General features: G+C 48.9%; 1 protein-coding gene across 3 annotated transcripts in view; it reads right to left on the bottom strand.

Annotated features, from left to right (window-relative positions):
• The window catches only part of DAAM2 (dishevelled associated activator of morphogenesis 2), a 113869-nt gene extending 94115 nt beyond the window's left edge, over positions 1–19754 (bottom strand). For 2 of the 3 annotated variants that reach the window (XR_003437177.1, XM_027127152.1), the window contains exon 1: positions 18950–19509. The gene's annotated coding sequence lies outside the window, so the exon portion shown is untranslated. Of the gene's footprint in view, positions 1–18949; positions 19510–19630 lie in introns of those variants that run through there. The other variant, XM_027127153.1, reaches the window with a different exon arrangement.
• Between the last annotated feature and the right edge of the window lie 4450 nt (positions 19755–24204).

Raw genomic sequence — 24204 nt, 5'->3', positions numbered from 1 at the left:
GTGAAATGCAGAGCTGTCCCCACGGCACCCAGGCTAAGTCAAAGTGGCCACAAACAGGACCGAGGGGACAGGTCTGACACCAAATCCCTTAGAAGGAAGTGAAGACCACACAGACCCCCGCCCCCTGCTTGACCCAGGACACCTTAGATCTAGTTTCCTGGAAGTAGAGCCTGAGACAGCAGAGATTCATATATATGTCATGTACTGAGGCCGTGCTCTCAGGAGAAACCAGGAAGGGAATGAGGGAAAGAAGAGAGGGCAGGGGAAGGATCTGGTGAGAATGTAGTTTTAGGAGACGTCTAGCTTCAGCCTGATCCTGTGGGGAGCTCTGGAGAAGGAAGGGCACTGCCACATTTGCCCCCCGGCCCCCGCTTGAGGCAAGGGAGTGGGGCCTTTGTACCCTTTCGCCAGTTAGTCACTGGCCACAGGATGCAGGAGAGGGTGGGGTAAGCATGATGTAATCCCCAGGCACCTCGGGGTGAGGGGGTTCAATAACCCCAGGGCAGACCCCCCAGGTGTGAGCCATTAGCTGGAATACCCACAGCAGCCCCCAGACCTGCACGGGGCACCAACAGCATCTTCCCAATGAGTCTGTGGGCCCAAGTGCCTTGTTGCTTAGAATGTGTGTTTTCTATTAATTACAAAGGTTCGTTGGTTTCTTTGCTTGCTTTGTTTTTATTTCTTCTGCATGGGATGCTTTTAGATTCGACCCACTGAAGAGAGAAGCAAAGGTTTGATCAATGAACGTGGCACATGATGCGAATTGCACACCTAATGTTAATTCTCTCCTTCGTCCATACTAAGAGGTCTCTGCTTTGGTTTGAGGTAGCAAAATGCCCATTTAAAAAGCTTTTAGCTTCCCCCCAGACCCCCTTTTTTTTTTTTTTTTTTTTCGCGGTACGCGAGTCTCTCACTGTTGTGGCCTCTCCCGTTGCGGAGCACAGGCTCCGGACGCGCAGGCTCAGCGGCCATGGCTCACGGGCCCAGCCGCTCCGCGGCATGTGGGATCTTCCCGGACCGGGGCACAAACCCGTGTCCCCTGCATCGGCAGGCGGACTCTCAACCACTGTGCCACCAGGGAAGCCCCCCAGACTCCCTTTTAGTTTGAAGTCTCTCCTTAGCACAGTTTTAACCAGTTTCTAGAGTTAAAAACAAGCTTGTTAAAAGCATTTCAGAAAAGCTTGTTAAAGAGAAACAATTAGCTGACATGCACTTTTTGTGCTTTGTCCTTCTCTTTCTTCCTGCCTGGAATGCAGATGTGAAGCTAGTGGTGATGCAGCCATCTTGTAACCAAGAGGCAGTGAGCACAAAGGCAAAAATCTCATTCTAAGGAAGGCTGAGGGAGCCTGGGTTCCTCATGGTACTGTGGTGGCACTCTGCCAACTCAGGACTGCATCTGCTGTCCTAAAAATGAGAAAAGTAAAGAACCCTAGTTAAGCTTCTGTACCATGTAGTTGGGCTTCTGTACCGTGTAGCTGAACACAAATTATAACCGATATACGCCTGAAAACACTAGTCCTGTGGGGTGTCCCATGGAAAAAGTCCGCTTTAGATAAATAAATAGAGTACTAGTTTAAACAATATGAATGCAGTTTTTGACTGCAGTGCTTCTCTGAGCATTGTAGCTCCGTGAGAGAAAGAAGAGCAAAGATGGAAGGGCTGCTTCCACTTCTTTAACCACAGAACTTTCTTCCCAGGGCCACTGTGGGAACCCAGTGGTTTAGCAAATGTGGTTTGGGAAATGCGAGACAAGATGACCCTTCATACTTTTCCTCCTGAACATTTCACGGTTCTCCACCTAGAGGGGACCAAGCTGATGGACAGGTCCACAAGCACCCATGTCACCCTTGACGGGACATGAGTGGGAGTCAAAGAACTGAGGCCTGTGAGGTTGGCTGGAATAGGGCAATGAACTAGGTCAATTAAAAGACACAAGGGGGTGCCAAGTCTTCTGGAATCTTGGAATCCTCACTCCTCTTTCCAAGTGGTGATTGGCATTCACCTTCAGGAATAATAATGATGTTGATAATAGCCAACCTTTACTGTGTGCTAGGCCCTGTGCTTCACATCATGTTCCCATGTAACCCCTGCAGCTGTCTAATGAGAAATAGACCTTTAGTTTGCCCATTTTACAGATGAGGAAACTGAGGCCTGCTGAGAGATGTCAAATGTTTAGGCAAGGTCAGAGGGCTATTACTCTCTCTGCTACCAAAGCCCACCAACTTCAATGGCTCTATTCTCCTACCCTTCTTTACCAAGTACACATTTTGTTCGTATATTGTGAACTTTCTCTCGATATGTGGCTTTGCAGGTGCCCCTTATCTTTGGCATGTACATGCTGGATTGGGAATTCTCCAGGGCAGGCCCTGTACCCCTATGAGTTCAGATATGTTATTTTCTCCTTTCTCTGTACCTTGCCACAGTGTTTAGAGACCATGTCTCTGTAATTAGGGTCATTCGATCAAGGCTCCCTCTCTGACATTTATCACAGCCTTCACAGGTGAGATGTGTTCAGGGGAGCCTCAGGGCGAGGGTAATGAGTGATGTGGATGAAAGTGGAGCCAGGAGGAAAACTCTGGGAAGATTAGCTCCAGCTAAGGGCGTCCTCAGCCTCCCAGCGTATCCATCAGGGCACTCAAGACCAACGTGGTGTGTGTCACTTGGGTTGGGCTCGGAACAGGTCTCAAGACCACAACCTGCCACCACCAAGCTCAGTCATTTTAAGGTATGGGAACTACCTGGAGCATGACAAACAGCAATCCCTGAGTCTCATTCGAATCATCTTCCTTTTCAAAGCACAGAACGAAGTCCATGACCCATAACCACGAATCCCAGTTCCTTTCCCTCCCAGACCTCCTTCCTTGCTTACCCATCTAAGCCAGGGGTCAACCAGTCCCCCAAACCATAGCCCAAACCGCCCGAATGCTATTACAGGTTGAATCACAGGGGACTTCTCTCTAGTTACATGATGACTGCACATCACATAGGAATATACAAGGTGCTGCCTATTCTCTGCTTGCCCCTCTGCCTCCATTCCCTGCCCTTCTCTGCCAAGATCCCACCCTGGGGGGGGAATGGGAAGGTTGGCCTCTCCAGAATGCATCACCCAGCTTCCTGGGCTTCTGCTGCTCAGTGGGACTCCACCAGTGGGAAGCAACAGCAGGGGATTGGAGGGTGGGAGGAGAGAGATCTCAGGTGTTATTCCCTTACTGTCCCTCTGCTAAGCCATGGCTCTGGCAGGGGCTGTGTTCCTCTAGGGCCACAGCTCCAGCCAGGCAGCCCTTCCTCCTCAGCTCCGGCTGCCACAGGGCTCTGATAACACCAGTCCTCCCCCCTGCCCCTTCAGGAGTAACAGTATTAAGAGCTTCCTGCTGTTGTCGGCTCCTGGGGGCCTCACCATCTCCTTAGCCCTTCATCTCTCTGCAAATAGCCCTCTCATTACGTTCTTATCAGTTCAATTCTTTGGGGAGTGCCAGCTGTTTCCTGCCCAGAGCCTGATATGGACTACAGTGTCCATTCTCAGAGCAACCACGTACCTAGGATTTGCTCCCCGAAGTCCCAGTTTTGTGCAAGTTTCTCCCATTTAATGAAGGTGAATTATATGATGTATAAATAAGCCGCAGGCAGAGAGGAAAGCCACCCCCAGCTTCAGTCCCCAGTGCGAGCACCACGCAAGCCAGAGAAGGGGGCTCACTGGTGCAGAACCACTGAGCACTGAGGGTCACGGTCAAGGACAGAGGCTGCACAACACAGGACAGGGCACTCAAGGCCAACACGGTGTGTGTCACTGGGATTGAGCTCCGGACCAGATTCCAAGGGAGAGGGGGCTGCAGAAAAGAGGAGGGCACATAAAAGAGATGGATGGGCTGCATTTCAACAGGCACCTAGGGAAGAAGTCAGCAGGGCTTCACTGTCAAGTAAAAGAAAGTGAAGCAGTTGCCAGTGGTGGGTGCCTTCCCACTTCAGGACGTTTGTAAGAGCAACAGAGCCAGGGCTGAATGGATGGAACTCAGAAGGGATGGAGAACTTCATTTGAAACCAGGCAGTTCTGGTGCAGAGATGGAGATTATTATTATTATTTTTTTATTTTTTTTTTTTTGTGGTACACGGGCCTCTCACTGTTGCGGCCTCTCCCGTTGCGGAGCACAGGCTCCCGACGCGCAGGCTCAGCGGCCATGGCTCACGGGCGCAGCCGCTCCGCGGCATGTGGGATCTTCCCGGACCGGGGCACGAGCCCGTGTCCCCTGCATCGGCAGGCGGACTCTCAACCACTGCGTCACCAGGGAAGCCCGCAGAGAGGGAGATTCTTCCCCCTCCCCAACCCAGACAGTCAGAAATACTTGAGAATGTTGGTCCCACGTCCTTATCAAAGGGATGTGAGGATTGTGGCCGTGGTCACCTGCCAGCACCAGCAAGGGATCCCAGGAACTCCCAAGGGAGAGATGGGATGAGAGGAGGCTCCAGCAGTTTGCTAGAGAATGAGCCAGAGAGCTGCTGTTTGGTTTCTATTACTATGGCCCTGTTCTGCATCTCTACCAACATATCAAAATATGATCCCACCAAACCCACAAGTCAGAAAAAAATAGGTCAAGATTTTTAGTTCAAAAACCAGTGAATACCGTGTGCATACGGGGTCCGTATAGATGTTTGGAGAACGTTCCATTTGAAGACGATCACATCTACCTAAAATTTCCCGTATGGACCTGGAGCAGATGGAGAGCAGTTTCACAGTCACTCTACAGTGTGTCTGCCAACAGGCAGAGGGGATGGAGCAGGAGTTTGTGCCCAGTTTTAGAAATCACCTTGTTTTCAATTAGAAAATATTTTACCCCTCTACAAAATGTAGATAAGAAACGTGTGTAGCCATCGCAAGCAATAAAATACCGCAGATACAAATGGAAGCCCTGCGTACCCCTCCCTGGTCTTCCTTCCTGTCTTCCCTAGGGGGAGCTACTTCTCTGAATTTGGTGGTTATTCCAAAATAATGGGTTTTTTTACACTTTAATTACACAGGTAAACATGTGTAAATAAAAGCATATCATTTTGTATGATTTAATAGCAATGGCATTCTTCTGCAACGTGCTTTTTCCACTTCATATTGTTTCTGGGGTTATATCCCTATAGCACAGTCTATTCATTTTTCACTGTAGTCCGCAGTATTCCATTGTACATACAAATCAAATGACGTAATCAGTCTTCTGGTTGATGAGAGACATTTGGGTAGTTTTCTAGCTCTTAAAAAAAACATGCCATCATGAATATTCCTGAACATGTCTTTTTTTTTTTCCACATGTATTAGAGTTTCTCTAGACTTACATAGGAATGAAATCACTGCGTCGTAGGGTAAGTATATCTTCAACTTTACTGGATTGTGCCAATAGCTCCCCAAAGTGTCCGTACCAATTTAATTCCTACCATTAGTGAATGGGAGTTGTCTTTGGCTCTGTATACAATGGGAGGAGTATAATTTGGCGGCGGGGGTGGGGGGCGGCAATCTGATGAGTGTGAAATGGCTGTCTCCTTAAGACTTCAGTTTACGGTAATTCCCTGATTCCGAGTCAGGTTGAACATTTGTTCACATGTTTACTATTCTATAGCATCACTGCAGTCTTAGAATTGCATTTGCATGCTTTGAAAAACCAAAAGAATTTTTCTTTTAATTTATAAAAGTTTGAACAAGTTGGATAGTATTTCTTCACTTCTTCACTGGGAAACTTGGAGAGGGAGGAGGGGCTGTGGCCGGAGCCAGAGGGAAGACTTCCTCTTGCAAACTGGCTTTGAGATAGAGATTTTTTAAATGAGTCATAACATTAGAGATGAAGCCCACGAAACAAAAATGCCAACAATCCCTGGGCAACGTAAGAAATGCATTTCTGTAGACCCTGTCAACACTGTCTAGGAAAAGTTCAGAGTGTGTTCATTGTGCCCTTTACCTGTAAGACACACAACTATCTGGACATCACAGACGCACCAAAGGAACCACAGGAACCATTTGTCCATCCTCTTGCTGCAGGAAGCACCATGTATTTACCATCCTATCATCACAACAGCAACTGGGAAGGAGATTCCATAACTTCTTCACATTCCCAAACACTCTTAAATGGAATCTAAGTTTCTCAACTTTGAGCGTCTCCCACTCACGGCACTGATGACATGCACTGATGACGGCACTTTTAGATCCTTCCTCGACAACACCGTTAGTATTTGGAGGACTCATCTTAATATCCCCTGTCCCTGGCACAAGGATGGATGAACCAGTTTGGAAGTGCATGAGGGCAGGGAACACACGGTATTCAACTTCAAAGTTCCAGTAGGCATTCAACTTATGTGTCTTAAGGAAAGGAATTTCTTCCACGCTAAATCTTCTTCTCTGAGCTTTAAGAACAGAGTAATCATGGACATAAACTTTTTGCCTTTTTGCTCCGGTGTAAAAGAAGCCAACCTTGGGGATGCCTCTTTTCCACGAAGCCTTCCCTGACATCATCTCCCATCGCAAAACAATCTTCCTTTCTCTATGTATTGTATCAGCACCATACAGTACCTCGTATTCCATGGAAAACAAATTATTTGGCCAATGATAACATAGGTTTATGGAGTACATACTGTGCTCTAGGCACTGCGCTAAGTACTTTACTTTGGTCCTCATTTGGAGGTAGGAACTATTACTATCACCATTTTACAGATGAGGAAACTGAATCTCAGGGAGGATAAATACCTGCCCAAGGCTACCATTCTAATAAAGGGTGGAATCTGAACTTGCATCCCAGCAGTTTGACCCCAGAAATCTACACAAGAAGCCACCACACTATACCAAAGATACCGCAGGACACACATAAGCGCTTAAATGCTTCTTGCTGTCACTCTGGTGAAAACGCAGCTGTGGGCTTAATGAGAAATTAATTATCCTTTGCATCCTTATCTCTGACACCCACATCCAATCCCTAAGACCTTGAAGAATTTGCTGATTCCTTCCTCATTTATTAATAAAAGCTCCCAGCCACATGGGGTTGCCACGTACGCGCTGATGCCTCACCGAGAGACCAGAGACCCTGGAGGGGGTGTAGATTTTGCTCACGGGGGATGCGCTCCACAGGACCTGCCTCAGCACACAGCGCCTCCCACTGGTGCTTCTCAAATAGCTGTTGAACCACCACAACCACTAACAGCTAGGAATTATACAGCACTTCACAGTGTACTGAGCACGTTCCCTATACCCTGCATCATAGATTTACTTCACTCTTCTACCCCGGGCATTACTGTCGTTCCCACTGCACACATGGCTGAAACCGAGGCTCAGAAATGCTAAATTGCTACATCGCTTATCTAAGCCAGTGCAGCTCGTTAGTGGATGGCTGAAATTCAAAGCTAGATCCTGACATCGAATTCCATGATGCGTTTGCTACTCATTAAGTTGATCCCTTTTATTCTTTGTCCTTTGTGTGCACGCACACACGCACACACACACACATGCACAACCGACTTTTCTTTCTGGACCAGTGGAATAGGATAGAATCTAAACTAAGCTCTGGTTTTATGAACGATGAATGAACGAACGAACAAGCACATGGATAAATGTCACACACAGTCAAATATTCCTGGAGTGCTAACTCTGTGTCTGTCACCCGGCTAAGTGCCACAGATACCACAGTGACTACGGCACAGCCCTAGACTTCTAGAAGCTTCTAGTCCGTTGGCAAATGCATCTCAGGGGTAACAGGATCTGTTAAAGGAAGCTCACCTTGTCAGAGCCCCATCTGAGTGGGGAATGTTGTGTAGAGGGGAAGAAGAAAACCAGACTCATTTTTAAGATAAACAGAGACTAGAAGTACGTCACATGAGGGCAGAGTCCAGAGAGACAGTGTTTTGAAAGGGTTAAAAAGAACCTGTACAGCCCACTGACCAGGAGAGGGATGCCTGCTCAGACTTCCAGGGGGGGTGAGCAAAGCTGGGACAGTCCCAATTCACGCCTGCTTCCCAGCGTCCTATCCAGTTAGTGCCCTTTCGCTCTTGAAAGAGTGCTGGTTTACACAGCAAATGACATGGTCGCCCTCGCATTCCAGGAAAGTTATGACTTTCTCCAGCTGTCCCTGGGCAGGAAAACAATTTGACCTCCCAAGGTCATTGAGTTGCCTTATTTCTGCTCCATCTCACAGAACGTCTTCTCATAGCCACCACCCACAGCTGGCACAGGTTCTAGAGGGTCTGTGTTTCTCTCCGGTGTCAGCACCAAAGCCAAAATGATTCACCGTCAGATCCTAAAATGGCTTTAGATGCAGGTACACCTGTTTTACATCCTCTGACAGTTTCTTCCTGTAGGATCTTAGGTATCTCACTCAATTGCTCTGAGCCTGTTTCCTCATCTGTAAGAGGGATTAATAACACCAATCTCAGCTCATGGGATGGTTACGAGGATTTGGTGAAGGAGTATAAGTGAAACACCTAGTACAGTGCCTGGTAAAAAGGATATGCCTACCCCCACCCCACCCCACCCCACCCCGAGGATTTCTAGAACATGTGAGCTCTCAGATACCAAGAGTTTGGAGGATATGCACATTTCAGGAAGCCCAGGATAGTACCAGGCCTCAAGCCCCTACACTACCAACTTAGAACGCCTTCTTCGTCTTTACAGAAAGTGGAAAACATGGTACAGCCACTCTATAAAGCTGTTTGGCAATATCTCCCAAAGCTGAACACATGCATTCCCTAGGTTCCAGCTGTTCCACTTCCAGGAACACACCAACAGAGAAGCATTCCTCTCTTCACCCGTGAACAAGTGCACGAGTGTTCACAGCAAGGCCTATTCACAACAGCCCCAAACCTGGAAACCACCCAAATGCTCACCAGCTGAAGAGTGGATAAAGTGTAGATAGTCCCATAATGGAATACTACACAACAGTGGGAAGGAGTCATCGACACGTCATGCCGGGCAAAAGGAGACACACATAAATGAGTACACGCTGTACGATTCCACTTACTTGAAGTTCAAGAACAGGCAAAAGTAATCTTTGTTGTTAGAAGTTAGGATTATGGAAGGGGAGTAACCGGAAGGGGACACAAGGGACTTCTCGGGATGGGGGAGGTGGGAGCTTTGGAATGTTGTGTTTCTTGATCTAGATGCTCGTTAAACAGGTGTGAAAACCCATTGAGCTATATACTTATAAGCTGTATTTTCTGAATCGTGTCGAACTTCAATAAAAATTTTAAATGAAATAAACATTCTAAATGTAAAACATATTTTTTTGGTAGAGAGTTGAGCAGACTAAGCAGGCAGTAGACACCTGGGAAAAGGCAGTGGCATGTTTTACTTGATAAATGCTCATCGGGCCCCAGCTCTGGGCCGAGCATTGTGAAGGATGCAGGGCCAACAGAGCTCATGAGGCTGGGTCCCTATTCTCCATCATCATCTCCATCATCATCATCACTAACACTTCCTAGTACTTACTATGCGACAGCCATGGTTTCAAGTACTATTTTTTTCTTTTTACCAAATCATGCATTAATTTTATCTTCATAACAAGCCATTTTACAGATAAGGAAATTAAGGCACAGAGAGATGAAGTAACTCACGCAAGGCCACACCGCTAACATGTAGTGGAGCCAGAATCTGAAGCCAGTGCCTACGCTCTGACCCACAGCTTTCTGCTCAGAAGTCTGGTCTGTTTATCAGCTATAAGGAGTCCCAGCTTCCATGTAGGCAGCCCACAGACATCAATAACATCACCTCTGTTCAGGGCAGTGGTAATGGTAAATTATCAACTGAGTGTCTCAGAAAGGCAGAGGCAATTCCTAGCTCTCTCTGGGCAGCTGCCAGCCCAATGTCACATGATAGGGAACAGACTGATAAATACATTGATGGAGATTTAAAAACAAAAAAAAAAGGAAAAGAAGAGATAAAATGGCTTGGCCTTTCTACTGCCCAAAGTCCACTGCCCAAAGTCCACAGAAACTCTGAATTTGCTTCAAATGAACTTCAAAGCTGCCTCTGGCACTGTGGAGATACTGAGGGATCTTCCCACTGACCTGGAATCACTCCCTTCCCTCGCTGCCTGATCAGGGGAACTTGAGGCTGGGGGCTGTGGTGTCTGAGAGGAAGGGAGGGAGGGAGTGCTGACACTGATGCCCAGGAACGGGGTCAGACGTCAGCTGTGAGTCTGTGTCCCCAAGTCTGGCCCATCGGGAATCCATCATGCGGGCAAGCTTTGCTTTGGCACTCAGGCAGCCGATCAGCGTACAGAATCCGGAAGGTGGAATGTTCAGTACACAGCACCAAAGACCTCCCTTGCTTGGGACAAAGCAGTAAGAAACAAACACCCCCGTAAGGACGAATCAGATCCGACAGAGACCCAGGCAGGCATGATGTGAATACCTATACAGGCAGGAAGGTGGCTCCCAGTGGGCCAGAAGAGCCCCCTGAGACCACCCCCTTTATATAGCAGAAGCACTGGTAAGATAGAGAGGAATTCCCAAAGGGCAACTTGTCCAGCCTGTCTCCAGGCAGGATGCCAACAAAGCTATCTGGTCACGCTTCCAACCCTGATACGCCCACACCTCTCAGCCTGGCATTGGGGGTTTGGGGGAGGGAGCAGGGGCAAATACAAATTTGGCAATAAAATCAAAATATCTGTTCAGCCTTCCCAGTTAGGAACAACTCTATCTGTAGAGAAATCAGCGGGATCGCACCTAGAAAACACACAAAATAGAGCACAAGGAAAAAACGCACTTTTCCATATTCTGACATAGCCACCACCAAGTATCTGGAAAACAACGGACTCTTCCAAAACAATTTCACGGAAAATAAGTAAAACTTCTGGGGCAGGTAGGAAGGGTTCTTGGAATCAATCGCTCATGGGTGGGAGGTTCGGGTAGGAAGTAGCACTGGGCAGAGGGAGAAGTACAGCTGCCAGGCGGCCTCAGGGAAGGCCTCAGCCGGCCCCCTAGGGAGCCCTGAAGCTGGGATGCCCTTTAGAATTTCCCCACATTGGGGCAGAGGGGCCCCACTGGTCACTGAATGCAGGTGGCCCTGTAGAGAGACTGCCGCTGGGGCGGTTCTCTTCGGCGAAGGCAATTCCAAAGAGGGCTGGCCACTGCCAGCGCTGCCTGCCACTGGGACTCAGTCCTGCGGGGTCGGGGGGTGCAGTGCGCTGATCTGAGCGCAGGGTCCACACACCCGACCATTACCCCGCACTGCCTGACTTGCTCCATCAACACTGTTCTCCAGTCCAACGTATCCACCTTTGGTGTTTCCTGCTGCTCTTCCTACACAGGCAGCGACTGAGGAGACCCAAGGAGGGAAGACTGAATCGGATGAGAAGGAGGGGGCAGCCACAGGGCCTGACGCTCAACAGCTTCCCTAGGGGACAAACAAGGGCCACACACAGCATGCAGCCACAGCCAGGATGGTCACAGACTAGGTACATCCACCACTCAGCTCTCCTGGCGACGGATGCTTGGTATGTCAGACTCAGGGACCCAAACCGGTGATCACCCAGGATGAAACCACGTTTAACAACTGACTGATAAAAAAAATTGAACCTCGCTACAAGAACGGGATGACCTCAAATACTGATATATAGAGCTGTGTGTGTCTAGGCATAAAGAAATCAGAAAAAAATAGAGTTCCATCCATCGTAGGGACAACCTTGATAAATGGTCAAAGGGAAGAAAAGTATGCTGCAGAGTAATATACACAGATTCCATCTCGGTGAAAAACACTCAATTCCATCTCAGTGAAAAACACTCAGACAAGACTCCACCATACATGTATACACACCTGTAGTATTTGTATGAACAAAGGAAAAGACAGGGAATGATTAACTCTAGACTATAAACATTAATTCCCAGGGTGTGGAGATGCTATTCGTTTTCCACTTGTCTTTCTGTATCTCTGCATGATATTGATTCATGTGTTTAAGCAAGCGAGAATTACTGTCATAATTCTGAAAAATCAAATAAAGAATACATTTTTAAAAATTATTTAAAAAAATTATCGACACAGTGCCGTGTGCATAGCGGGGAGCTCTATAAAAATACTATTTCATTCCCTCTCTTCCCTCCCCTTTAGAAATCAGTTCCTAATTGTCCGTCTGGGATCGCTCAAAGGGAATATTTAATTTAAGGCTGAGATTCTTCTATGCCTTCTCCTTCAACATTAGAAAATAACAATTTTAATATTATTCCATATACAATATATATTTGCCACCAACATAAATCTGCCACTAAAATCCATAAAAATTATACAACACCGAATTAAGTATCTGGATGGAAATGCTGTGAATTATCTGCTGTTTGCGATTATCTGTGACCATGCCTCGCTCTGTTACCGTGCTAATGAAAGCTGACCACACCAAGCCAACTCGCAATTATTTTGGCACATAGACATGAAAAGCCCAGAGAAGCCAAAACCCAACTGCTCACCACATCTGCTGACAAGAAGTCAAAGAGTCGGTTTTAGGTTTCTTCCCTCTTTCCCTGTCCCTGGCTACTCCTCAGGAGAGGTGTTCCAGAGGGCAGGAGCCACCGTAGCGCGGAGGGATGAGGACACAAAGGACCCACGGAGTCTATAAGCTGGACCGCTCTTCTCTATCTGGCTGGCTATGGGGCTTTGCTCCTGGGCAAGTCCCGGATGGATTCCCCAAGAGTTAACTCAGCTGTCACTGAGTTGAACCAAGGGCTTAATTGACACTGTTTGGCTACCAGGTGTGGCTTCTACAATGCAATTTGGCTTTAATGCGCTCCAAACGTTCAGAAGACAGAGACTCCGTCCTGCCTTGACTGTGATGCAGCCCGTTAGATGTTACGTCAGAACTGCAGTTTAAGTTTGTGGGAGGGAGGAGGGAGGGGTGACTGGGGGGGCGGGGAGGCTTGCTAAGGGAGCTTGGGAGCAAAGGGGCCCCCTGAGCAAGCCTGGCAGGACAAGTAGCCCAGGAATATGAGGACTGGGGGAGGGCCTTTCACGTAGAACGAACTACAAACAAGGGCACAGAGGTGGGACATGCTTGTGACTAGACTCAGTGCAATAAAGCCTAAGTTAACCCATGGGCTTCCCTGGTGGCGCAGTGGTTGAGAGTCCACCTGCTGATGCAGGGTACACGGGTTCGTGCCCCGGTCTGGGAGAATCCCACATGCCGCGGAGCGGCTAGGCCCGTGAGCCATGGCCGCTGAGCCTGCGCGTCCAGAGCCTGTGCTCCGCAACGGGAGAGGCCACAACGGTGAGAGGCCCGCGTACAGCAAAAAAAAAAAAAAGCCTAAGTTAACCCTTGAGGGATGATGGGCGTCACTGGCTGACACAGCCATCAGCCAAACAGCACCTCACTCACACGTCGGGGGGCCTGACCTGTGTCGTCTTAAAAAGACCCCCTTTACCTCGAAAGCCTCACGTCAATCCTTCTCCCTCCCACCAACTTACCGACTGATTATTTTTCCCGCCGCATCCTTCATTCTGTTCGTGGCACCAGATTTAGATTCGATTCTGACTTTAGTTTTCCTTCAGACTGGGTAGCTGCCAGGAACTACAACCACAGCCGTCACAGGTGGGTTAGCTACCGTCTGTTGAATGCTTACTCTAGGCCAGGGGCTGGCAATCTTCGCAACCATCCTGTGAGGTCGGTATTACTTATTATCCTCCCCATTTTTCAGATGAGAAAACTGAGGCTCAGAGAGGTGAAATAATATGCAAGGTCTTACAACAGGTAAGCGGCAGAGACAGGGTTCAAACACACGTCTGTCTGATTCTGGAATCCGTATGCTTGACCACCAGGCTGTAACAGCCCTCCCTACGCTACCCTTGCTCTGGTCACTCTGAGAACCAGGGCAGGAGTCATCAAACTTTTTCTGTTAAAGGGCCAGACAGTAAATATTTTCAGCTCTGCGAACTACACAGCCTCTGTTTCAACACTCAACTCCACCCTTTTCACATGAAAGCGGCCATAGACAACACATAAAGAAACGCCATGGCTATATGCCAATAACATACAAGGCCTGTTTACTTACATGACAAGGCGACAGGCTGGACTTGGCTGCGAAATTGTCGGCTCCCCATCTAGAGTGGTTTGTTCATTCATTCAGCCAGCGTTCACCGAGTGTCTACCTTACACCCAGCACGTTCTAGGTTCTGGGTAGAGAGAGAACCACGCAAGTCTCCACCCTCATGGAGCTTAAATCCTAGCAATGATTTGGTTGGTTGTTTCACCTGTGCTCGATACCCTGCTTCCTCACCTTGGTCCTCTTCACGATTCCCCTAGACCCGTGGCTCTCAACTTACCCTTCACATCACCTGGGGCACTTGTAGAACAATCAGTGCCTGGGCCCCCCCCCCCTCCCCGGCCCTAGAGATTCTAATTTAATTGGCCTGGGGTGGGGGTGGGGGTCCAGGCACTGATAATTTTACAAGCTTCCCAGGTGAGGGGTTGAGACACACTGCTTGGGTAGCTGCTTACCTCCTGTTTCTTCCACTTACTGTGTGAAATAGGGGAAGTCTTTTTTTTTTTTTGAAAGGTGAAGATGATTTTTTTTAACATCTTTATTGGAGTATAATTGCTTTACAATGTGGTGTTAGTTTCTGCTGTATAGCAAAGTGAATCAGCTATACCTATACATATATCCCCATATCCCCTCCCTCTTGCGTCTCCCTCCCACCCTCCCTATCCCACCCCTCTAGGTGGTCACAAAGCACCGAGCTGATCTCCCTGTGAGGGGAAGTCTTTTAAGCCCCCAGTTTGAGCTGTAAAATGTGGATAACACGCATCTCATAGGATTGTTATGAGGACGAAATGAGGCCACGTGCTTTTCAACCTGCAGGCTGCTATACAAATGTCAGGTATTATTGTCATCGTGCCATTATTTTTCAGTTTTAATGCTGGGTCCTACCTCAGTGGTTTCCCTCCTCTGTTTTGACCTCAATTCTTTGGACCAAGACAGTGTTTGGGATTTCCAAAGCAAGCTCTATGCGTAGCTCACTAATAGCCCAGGTTTACGGGTAAGTGACCTGGTGGTCTTTCCTTTGTTCTAGTAGAGCATCGCATGGGACTGCCATTTGTCTGGCATGGGGAGCGCAGATCTGTGCCCCACTTTTATAGTGAAGGTCTCCATCTCCAGGCAGGGATAGCTGAGCTTTAAGCACTGTTGTGAAGCCTTGAATAAGTGGCTTATTTACTCTGACTCATGGACAAATGTCCCAACCCATGTACTTTCATGGGCTTAGAACTAAAAAGGGAAGGACATTACCATTTTGCTGAGCACTGATCAGTGTGCTAGGTTCTTCCCATATATTATTCCATTTCATCTTCAGAACAACCCTGGGATGTGAGAACACCTCTCGTTCTCATTTGACAGATGAAGAAGACTCAGAGGCCGAACAGCTTGTGACCCGACGGTTCCGGAACTCAAACCTGGGTCTTGCTGATTCTGAAGCTCTTTGCACAGACCCGTGGGGCGTCCTACAAATAATTTAGCTCCTCTTCAGCCAGGATTCAAAGAGCTACCAAACTCCCTCGAGTTTCTTTTTCCCAGGTTTCTTTCTTTTCTTTTCTTTTCTTTTGAGGGGGAGACCCAGAAAGAACTCCACACACCTGCTAACGCCCATAGTCTGACAAGTCTCGCCCAGCACTAGCATGATGGTCCACGGGTCGAAAGAAAAGGCATTTCCTCACTGCACAGCGTTTGGATGGTGCAGTTTTAAAACCTCATAATGAAACAAGAAAACAAACAAACCAGAAAAAATGTGAGGAGTGAGTCTGGAGAAACAGATGGTGCCAGGAGTGAGGAATTCACCGACCCCCAATCTGGGCCATCTCAAGAGAAGCTGGCCACTGGCTGAGCCTCTTAAAAGCTGCAAAGTCATCCCAGGCCATGGTTAAAGAGAGAGTTTGGACAAAGCAGAAACAAATGCGATCTTCAAAGTCTTAAATGTCAACTTGAAGGATAACTTAGAAGCTCTGAGATGGGCCAAGAGAACCTGCAGCTGCTCTCTCCACATCAGATGCTCTTTCTGTCCTTTGGACCAGCCACGCCACACCACCAGACAGCGTGTCGATGTGGGAGGGGGCAGCCTCCCCAGCCCCTGCCCACCAAGATGTTTACAGATGGCGAAAGCTTCCAGTTTTACAACCCATCAGATTCTCCCCTCTCACTCTGACCTGAGCACGCTTGAGGAGCAGTGACTTCCTCTGACCTCGGGCCTGTCCTTCAAGACTCCATTGGTCCTTGATCTTCCTGTCCCCCTCCCACCTTCCCACCCGCTGCCTCCAGCCACACACATACAACTGGCTCTGCTGCCCTCTTCCCTCCCAAGAGCTCAAACACAGGAGTGGTTTCCAGACCAGATATCCAGGATGCCTCGTGCCCTCTCCCGCCCCTCAGGTTAACGAACCGGCCACGCTCCCGGATAATCGCCACTAGCCGATGTTTCTAGAGGGAGGAAGTAAGGGTGACCTGAGCCCTAGAAACTCCACCCAACGGCCTTCAATAATGGAAAATACGTAGCCAGATTTGGCAAGAGGTCCTTTCCAAACCACACGGGCTCCTGATGGCTAAAAAACTGGAAAATAAAATTATGGGATTCCCTTTATGAAGGGTCTACAACATTCCTAGCTCTGTTTTAGTCCCTTTGCATAAATATCATGTTTGTGACAACCTCGTGAGGTAAATATCAACTGCGGCTTAAGCTCAGACAGAATAAGTAACGTATCCCAGGTTACTAGCTCTCTCCCAGGGCAGACTGCTCTGATGTCTGTGCTCTTCCTGTGGTCCAGGCTGCATTTGAAAACCAGAGCTGAAGGACACAGAGTCCCTGAACACAGAGACTCTGGCTGTGGATGTTCAGAGGGTCATCTGCTGTCAAAGCCAAGGACATCCCCCAAGTGGCTCTTTCTGTCAGGTGCCTCTGCCCCTTGGACCTTCTGGAGAGCCTGAGAATGCACCCTACGCATTCTGATCTCAGAGATGACCAAAGCGTGGGCCAGAAGCTTGAGCTGATAGAAGGGCCAATGAGCAGGCTTCCATATCAGCCCAAGAGTCAGCAGCCTGAGAATCCGTCCCTGGTCTGAAGTTGGTGAAATGTTCCCCGGAGCAAACTCAAAAGGGTCAGGATTCCACTGACCCTCCAGAGAGGGTGATGAAAGAGTTGAGAGCCCAGATCTCACCCTCAGCTGTCCCCGAGGCGTCCTGTGCTGGGACAAGAGACCACCCTAGATTCCCGGATGGGTCCCCTCCACCCCTGGGTACTCAGCCTTCTATCTGCACATGGTGGGAATATTTAAATCATTACTTCCATCAGCTGCACTGTAAGAAAGACGCCAGCCTGGGCCCACTGACGATCTTTGCACCCTCCTGACCGCCTATGCTTCGCCCCACCCTCTTCTTTACCTCTGGATCCAGGGCTCTTCAGTAATGGCAAAAGTTTAACCTGTTTTGTGTCAAAACACTTTGGGGACAGGGGGTTGGGAAAGAAGACTGGGGAGGGGACATTTTCCCACAGAAAGCAGTCGTCTTTCAACCTCCCCTACACTCACCAAAACTAAAAACCTCCACCTCCACCAGCCTTTCTACTGGTCACCCCCCTCACACCCTCCCCCTTCCTGAACTCCTGACTCTCTTCTCAGTTCTAAGGCCCAGGAGAAGTTTCTCTCCTCTTTTTGTCCTGATGGGGGCACGAGTATTCCCTCCGCATCGGAGGGTCTGGACGAAAAGCTCTGTAAACTCAGCTAGGAGTTAGGAGCCGCAGCGTGCAACTACCAGGGAACACGACAATCACAGCACAGTTGTTGTTGTTGTTTTTAAAAAAAGGGAGAGATGGGGGTCGATGCAGCTCCCAGAGCAACTGAGAAATGGCCCGTTTACACTTCCAGGCTTGAGGCCACGACCACCCCCACGCAGTCACCAATACAGAAACAAGCGCCTACACGTGCATCTCGCGGGTAACCCACTACCCATGCACACGCACTTTTGTTTACACGGCCCTTAGCGCGATCTCCTTCTTCTTCTCTGCACTCAAGTTGAAGACATACTCCTGAAGTTAAAGGAGTCTATAGCTGACATTGCTGTCTGCTCAGTCTTTTATAGCTCTTCCCTAGGGGTCAATTTGTATAATTTCTAAAATCCTTCCCAAATCTTCAACTTCCTGTGGGTCCTTTCTGTATCCAGATTTCCTCCCTGTCCCTCTATTGTTATTCTCTCCTTTCTTCTAGGACACAGGGAGAGTCCAGTAATCTTCCCCCCACCCAAACATTGTAGGTTGGTTCTGCTGCAAAATACAAAAACAGAGACGCGGGATGAAGCTGAAAGGGCTCTCTTTGTGGAACAACTACTGACATCCAGTGCGTGCACTGGGCAACCCAGGGCTGCTGGATCCATACAGCCCCGCGTCCGCCTACACTCAGTAGGGCACAATTCCCCCTCTACGACCTAGGGGAAATCCATTTCCTCCTTCTGCCAACTTTTCAGAGAAATCCAAGAAACTGACACCAAACTCGGAAAGGCGGGGAGCAACTCAAAACTTGAAACTATTTAAAGATGGGAAGTTGCTCTCTTTCCCTCGTAGGCTTGAAGGAAAATCTCCAGGGCCTCTTTCCTGGAGAGGTGTGATTTTTTTTTTTGTTTTTTCCTTCCCACCTTCCCAGGAACTTTGCAAATCCACCACAGGACTGTGGAAAAGTGGCCAAGGCAGAGAGAGAAGAGTTAAATCAAGCCCAGACCTCAAAAATCTGTGTTCAATTTTGATAAAAATCTCTCTCCCTCTCCCCCACCACTCCCCTTCCTCCACCCCACAGCTCAGACATGTTTCTTTATGTTACGAGCTTGCATCTTGTTTGGGGCACCAGGGCGCTCCCAGAAAACCCTCAACGGCCCCCACCGTGGGCACATGTGGCAGACACGTCCATTCCGCTCTCCGGCAGGGCTGGACACGGAGCCTCGGTCCTGGCCACCACCTCCTCCTCCTTCCCTTTGCAATTACCTGTCTCCAGACCAGATCCTTCCTTCGCGGTTAAGTCAAAGCTGCAATGCCTGGCGCTGTCAGGGCCACAGCAGGCGGATGGATGGGCAGCAGTCGCAGGTGCTGGGATTCCCCACTCAGGAGCCCTTTCCTGGGATGCTCCTTCCCTCTCCCAAGTCCCACTGCTTCTGAGAGCAAGAACCTCCCCGCTCCCTCTGCCCAGCCTGCTGGCCAGGAGCCAGGCTTGCAAGCGGGAGCCGGGGGCTTTAAAGAGTTAAATCACCCGAAGGAACCGGGAAAAGCCGCCACCAAAAAGTTGTCCGTTTGGGGGGCACCGGCTATGTCCGTCCACTTGTGACAACAAGGAATCAGATTTCAAAGTCACAAACTTTTTTTTTTAAGTTTTCCAAAGACATTTCCTGTGTCCAGATGTGCCCATCCAGACAGACACGCAAATCACACCCATCGGCGCAGACACGCACGCAGGCCCGGGGAGCCCCACTCAAGTATCCTCGGCGGCTCCCGCAAGCACTTTGGAGAAACAAAACAGGCAGCCCGTGGAGCCGCTGCCTTTCCAATCCCCTTTCAGCGTTGGAAAGAAAGTAGAGGGGGAGAGAAGTGGGGGAGTGCCCCGGAAAGTCTCCCGCGGTCTCCCCGCCCCCGGACGCGAAGCAGAGAGGAGAGCCGGACGGCCGCACTTACCGCGGGGCGCCCATGGCGCGTCCGCCGCTCCCGCAGCCCCGCGCCCGGCTGCGCGCCCGCCGCCCGCCGCGCCGGCTCCGCGCTGAACTGAGTTCGCAGTCTTCCGACCGAAACCTCGCCGCTCCCCCTGGGCCGGCCCCGCGCCCGCCCGCCCCGCTCTGACGTCAGGCGTCTTGGAGCGGGATATTTATGGCAAAGATACTCTGAATTTTCCCTAGGTAGAGTTCTGATTGCAGTTCCTTGGGATTTGTAATTTTCACACTTTCAGACAGAGAGCAGGGGAGGGAGGAAGGGAGAGCGCAGCCGGCAGGGCGAGGCAGACAATGAGGGTAGCTGTTTCCAACGCTGGCGAGGAGCCTTCTCAGGGCTCCCTCTGTTTTGCAAACATGTAAGGGTCAAGGAGGCAGAAGTGGTGACCTAGGAGGTGGGTGGGTTGCTCCTCACTCCTCCCCTGGTCTGAGCCGGCTGGGAGGTCAGGTGCTGGGGGTGGGTGGGGAGACTTCTCCTTCGACCCAGTACCTTCAGGGGACACTAAGTGCCAGGAAGGTGCTAGGGCAAGAAAGGGGATAACAGAGCAGCTAATTAGAAGCCCTGGTCCACACCCTAACAACTTTTCCATTTCTTCTTTGGGAGTGGGTGCGTGAAAAAAAAGTTTCTTTTTATTAAATTATTTTCCACACTCCCTGCCTCTGTACAGCTTTTCCAACTCAGTACCAGTCAGTTCATCTTACTTCATTGCTTACGTACAGAGTTTGAGCCGTTTACAATAGCTCTTATTCATACTTTTTAAATTGCTTTTTTTTTCTTAAATGTGGTTGTGATCCATCTGCTGGTCTGGACTGGAAATTGCCTTAGTTAAGAACAACTGTCTCCTCCATGACGGACACCATCCTCAGGGTGAGTCTGGATCTTCTCTGTTTCCCCCACGCTCTCAGGAGTGAGCAAGCGGATGGTGCCCATGCTGGGTGTTGACCCAGGTAGAGTTTTCTAGGTCTGGATTCTAATGGTCGTCTGTTTCTCCATCTAGCTGAAGGGGTTTAGGGAAATAGCTTGGTTTAAAGGCCATCTTTGAAGAGTGGAGAGAAAGAGAGTGTAATGCCTTATCCTACATGGTTCCCAAAGACTGGGAATGAACTGAAAAATGACACGCAGGGGATGCAAATTGCTTGTACAGTTGGATAACGTAAGTGTGTAGGTATTCAACTCCCCATTAAGGAGAATGAGCACGGATAACCACAAATCATCACGAAGACAACACAACTCCAGTGAGCTTCCTGTTAGCCCAGGTGGGGGTGTGGTTCTAACCACGTTACAGTGCAGCAGAGACTCGAGGACTTGGAATGCGTTTACCCCTTTGGTGGCAGTTGGTTAGGGCTGATTGCCAAAAAGAGCCAAGCCTTGGGGCTGGGCCTCTCGGTGGGAGACAGCTAAGATGTTTTGGTCCAAGCCACAGAGGGCCCAGAGCCCTGCTGTTTGGTCACTGTCAAGTTGCCCTCCTGAGCATCATACCCACTGCCACATCCCTCCATCCCCTTCCTCACATCAAAGTTCCATTGGCAGGGTGAGCTCTGCTCTGTGGTGGACACTGCACATTGGCTTCCAAAAGCCATTGACAAGCCCCTTCTCCCTTGCCTTCCTCAGCTAAAGAAACTGGAAGCCTCCAATATTCACCATCCCGGACTCCCTTGTAGCTAGAGATGGCTATGAAACCCAGTTCTGGACAGTGAGGTTGGCATGCAGAAGGCAGAGGTCAGCTTCCACAAAGACTCTTTAAGAAAAAGTCAGATTCAGGGGCTTCCTTGGTGGCGCAGTGGTTGAGAGTCCGCCTGCCGATGCAGGGGACACGGGTTCGTGCCCCGGTCCGGGAAGATCCCACATGCCGCGGAGCGGCTGGGCCCGTGAGCTGTGGCCGCTGAGCCTGCGCATCCGGAGCCTGTGCTCCGCAACGGGAGAGGCCACAACAGTGAGAGGCCCGCATACCGCAAAAAAAAAAAAAAAAAAAAAAGTCAGATTCAGATGGCATGCCCCTTTGACACTCGCTATTCCTCCTTCCCCCATTTCTTCTCTCTTAGGACATAGATATGATGCCTGGAGGTACAGCAGCCATCTTGCAACCTCGAAAAAAAAGCCACTCACTTCAGGATGGCGGAGCGGGAACGTAAAAGGAGCTGAGGCCCTAGATGACATCCGTAAGTGGCTGAACTTTCCTCTGACTTCTTGTCAGGTGAGAAAAACTCCTATGTGTTCAAGTTATAATAGTTGAGTCTTGTGTTTTTTACAGCCAAGTATAATCTTACCTGATATACTCCCATCTATCCACCAAAATATAATATTGTGACGATTCCTGAGCATTACACGACAGTTCTTTTTAACCTTATGCTGACATCATTCTTTATAGTTTTCAAAGCCTATTCACATATATCTCCTGTGAACCTCACAATCTGGAGAAGTATCACTATAACCTCCACTTTTTAAATAAGAAAAGAAGCCAGATTTGATAAATATCCTGCCCAAGATCACACAGTCAACAAAATACGGGACCCTTGGATCCTAACCTAGTTCTTCTGACTCCAGTTCTGTGTATTTTCTGCAACAACGTCCATAACCCAACAACAAAGTCCAATAAAGAATCCTTATTATTCCTAAGTTGGCATGAATTCTATTTAATTCAACCAAGATGAAAGAGATTGAAAGTAAATTCTGGAACTAGAAAGTGTCACAGTCCATCTGGGGAATTAAGTCCAGTCCATCGTCACCCTGAATCCCTCTCACCTTCCAGCTATACTCTGACATCCTGCCCTGAATCCCTTAGAAAGTTGCTCTTTCTAAGGTCACATGGCCTTTTAGTTGAATCCAGTCTTGTCACTCTTCATTGTCACATCCTTTGAGATGTTTACACCACCCCTTTCTGGAAGCACTCCCCTCTCTCAGGGACATCTTCCCAGCATAACTTCCCTTGTGCAGTTTCTCTCCCTTCTTCCACCTGGATGTGGATGTTTCCCAGGGATCTATCAGCTACCAACCTTCTCTCGCCCATCACCGACTCTCCTCTTGTGATTTCCTCCTTTCTTTTGAGTCCCACCACAGGCTCCACGACTGTCTGGAAAGGTCAACCATTGTCTCTACGCCCAAATCTACTTTCCAACCACCATTTTCCTCTCAACTTTAATCCTGCTTTTCCAACTATTTTTGTCTATATTGCCCAGCATATGGCAAGTAGTAGATAAATGGTGTCTATTTTTAATGATTAGTGTAAAAAAGATGCAGGAAAGTGACTAAAGCATAAGAGGTCTTTGTGACTGACTCATTTCTAGGATCAGGAGCTGTGGTGTGATCATTCTCCCGTGGAGATCACCCCACAGGCCAATCTACTTGTCCACAGTCAGAAGGAAATGTAGCAGAATTAATGGAAGTTAGCAGGAGCAGACACAACAGAAATGAAGAGGCACACCCAATGAGAAATAGAATAGCCTCGTTAACTCCTTTACGAATTAACTCCTTTTAGAATATCCTCGTTAACTTATTCCAGGCAAAGTGAGAGAAAGAAAGGTATTAAAGATGAGGCGAGAGAGGGCCAGAGACTTAGAGGTGGTGGGCGATGATGGGAACAGGGGAAGAATATTCCAGGTCTGGGGGAGGGGGCGTGTCTCCATCCCTCCCCAGGTGAGCTTACTTGGGTTCTGTTGGGAAGAGGAACAGGTAAAGCTTATAAAATATGTGGCTCTCAATGCTAAGAGGCTGTTTTAGAGGTTGGTGAGCCCTGAAGAATCTGTAAAGTGGGAGGGCCCCTTCCAAGATCATCTGGTTCAGATGAAGAAAGGTGGAGCCCCTACCCCCAACACTATCACACACAGAACCCTAATGTAGGGGGTGGTAATCTGTTCTCAAGACTGCCCCAGGGGTTGGGGGCAGCTCCATCTTTCTTCATGTCAGTCACCTGCGTATCCCGGGAATGTTCCCTGAACACACAGTGAGGCTCTGTGCAGCACACTGCTCATCTGGAAAATTCCAGCTGCTCCCAGAAGCATCCTCAAATAGTTCAGCAAGCTTGTCCCTGCTTCCAAAGCCAACCATGTACCTCCGAGGCCCAGCTGACTCGTGGGAGAAGTAGGCTTTACAAAGGTCCCTCCTTGCCCACTTCCCAGGGCCAGAGCTCCTAGTCTATACCACACAGATCCCGGGAGCATTCAGCCAAACCCTTGTGAAGGATCAATGAGGATCCCATGAGTAGCCATCCAATCAGTGTGATGATTAACAGATGCCCTTCCCCAATTTACTGACACAGGCTCAAGAAGATGGTGAAAGAACTCAGGTGTTAGAATCAGAGACTCTGGTTAAATCCCCAGCCTGGCCTCTCACTGCTGTGTGAGCTCAGCATAGCAGGTAACTTTCTGAAGCTTCGTGTTTGTGATGGTTAATTTTATGTGTCAACTTGGCTGGGCCACAGTGTCCAAATATTTGGTCAAACATTGTTCTGGATATTTCCATGAGGGTGTTTTTTGGATGAGATAAACATTTAAATTGGGGAACCTCTATAATGTGGGTGGGCCTCATTCAATCAGTTGAAGGCCATA

Source organism: Aethalodelphis obliquidens, unplaced genomic scaffold (genome assembly GCF_003676395.1).
Source record: "Aethalodelphis obliquidens isolate GAN/ISIS:26980383/991018 unplaced genomic scaffold, ASM367639v1 scaffold31, whole genome shotgun sequence".
Classification (NCBI taxonomy): domain Eukaryota; kingdom Metazoa; phylum Chordata; class Mammalia; order Artiodactyla; family Delphinidae; genus Aethalodelphis; species Aethalodelphis obliquidens.
This window is presented reverse-complemented; position numbering and strand designations above follow the sequence as displayed.